Source organism: Myotis brandtii, unplaced genomic scaffold (genome assembly GCF_000412655.1).
Source record: "Myotis brandtii unplaced genomic scaffold, ASM41265v1 scaffold973, whole genome shotgun sequence".
In the NCBI taxonomy this organism is placed as follows: Eukaryota; Metazoa; Chordata; class Mammalia; order Chiroptera; family Vespertilionidae; genus Myotis; species Myotis brandtii.
The window spans coordinates 168,584-170,688 of record NW_005372038.1 but is presented as its reverse complement, the minus strand read 5'-3'; the positions used below and the strand labels follow the sequence as shown (position 1 = coordinate 170,688).

The following is a 2,105-nucleotide window of genomic DNA, read 5'->3' as shown; positions in this document are numbered from 1 at the left end:
ATAGATTTCTTGGCATTAATTTTGTATCCTGCTACATTGCCGAATTCATTTATTAAGTCTAATAGTTTTTTGATGGAGTCTTTAGGGTTTTTTATGTACAATATGTTTCTTTTGATCTTTCATATTTTTTCTGACAATGGAATCTGTATATACAGGAATGGTTCATTCATTAAGGTGATCTAAGGTTTCCCTTCTTCAAATATAGTTCTTATACATTGCTATTGTAATTCCTAGTTTTATTGTTAATTTTGTGTGTATTTACAGAACAAGCTCCAGTTCTTGTGAGTGAATGGAAGGGGAACTAGGAGAACTTTTTATAATCCTTTAAAGAAGAACCCTTCTGTGGTAGGTGGAATTCAAAGATGGTTCCCAAGATTCTTATCCTCTGATATACATACCCTGTGAAATAACTTTCCCTTGATTGTAGATGGGCTTTGCAAATATGATTGTAAAGGGATTTTGCAGGTGTTGCTTTGGAGTGAATAAAAATGGAGATTATTATGGGTAGGCCTGACCTAATCAGGTTAGCCTTTAAAAGAGATAGGAAGCAACAGACATGCTCCTGCTGGCCTTGAAGATGGCCACCATGAGTTCAAGAATTGCAAGAAAATGCAGTTTTCCAATACCATGTGATCTTGGAAGAGTACCTAGAGCCTCAGCATCTTGGTCAGCACCTTGATTTCAGCCTAGTGAGATAATGATGAGAGAAACCAGCTAATCTGTGCCCAGATTTCTGACCCATGGAAATAAATGGGTGTTTATTTTAACCTGCTAAATTTGTGGGACTTTGGTCCACAGCAGTAGAAAACTAATACACTTCCTCTTTTATCTTAAAATATAAGATAATATATCCAACTTAATAAATGGATATAAATAAATATATAAGCAAGGAAGCAAACAAACAAGGAAAAAACTCACAGGAATAATTTGAAGTCTTGGTTACCATAACTTTATGTTGAACAACAGCTGACCCTTCTCCAATTAAATATAGATAATAAGAATCTCTGAAAAAAAAACATGTATGTTATTCTGTTTGTCTTTGTGATAATAAAAGTAATACAGGTTTATTTTAGAAAATTTGGAAACCACATCAAGGCACAACAATAATATTTCATATCAGTTTTGTTTCTATGTATATTTTTCATGCACCATGACCTTCCTTGCCTACCACTGATTTGTAGTTCCTAGAATAGTGTCTGGTACATAATAGATGCTAAAATAACATGTACTAGGCATGGAAAAGATAGGATGAATAGTTTTAAAAGTTGGGTTTTTATTTTTACTTAAGGATATTTTATAGTCCTAATTCTTATTACTTTCTCTAGCTCAAACATAGTTAACAAAATTCCTAAAGAAGTAGTTAGCAATGAACTGCATAGTATGCTATGTACAATAGAATACCTAGGAGCAACTCACAAAGTCTGTAGCTTCAGCTTCTTGCTCATTGTGATCTCTTTCCCTTCCATTTTTGGCAAATAGACTTTTATCTGTTATATCTTTTAAAAACCTGTTTCAATGAGCTATAATTCATATTCTTTGAGTCACCCATTGAAAATTATAATTTTGCCCGGCTGACGTGGCTTAGTGGTTGAGCATCCACCCATGGACCAGGAGGTCATACTTCAATTCCTGGACAGGTCATATACCTGGGTTGTGGGCTTGATTCTCAGTAGGGATATGGAGGAGGCAGCCAATCAATGATTCTCATCATAGATGTTTCTATCTCTCTTCCTCTCTCTGAAATTAATAAAAAAATAAAATAGAAAGTTACAATTTCAGTGGCTTTTAGTATATTGATAGTTGTGTAGCCATCATTATAATTTGTTATATTTTTTAATTAAAAGAATATATTTTACTTACTGTTAACGTGGGTAGGCTCTTATTATTTGTGCAAACCCACTATCTTAACTAGAAACTGCTGACTTGTTTGTACTAAAAATTTAGCTTTTTTTATAGCATTAGTATATCTAATATAAGTTGAAATTGTTTTCCTTAAAGTGTATATAGTCCTTATAGTGGAATATTATTAGGCAATAAAAAAGAATGAAGTTTTAATATGTGCTACAACATGGATGAACCTTGAAAACATTGTGCCAAGTGATAGA

The 2,105-nt window shown here is 33.0% G+C and overlaps 1 long non-coding RNA gene across 1 annotated transcript in view; it reads left to right on the top strand.

Moving 5' to 3' along the window:
• Positions 1–341, top strand: part of LOC106724789 — a 5,980-nt gene extending 5,639 nt beyond the window's left edge. Inside the window, exon 3 of the long non-coding RNA XR_001360626.1 lies at positions 265–341. This is a non-coding gene — a long non-coding RNA (uncharacterized LOC106724789). The remainder of the gene's footprint in view (positions 1–264) is intronic.
• The last annotated feature ends 1,764 nt before the right edge of the window (positions 342–2,105 follow it).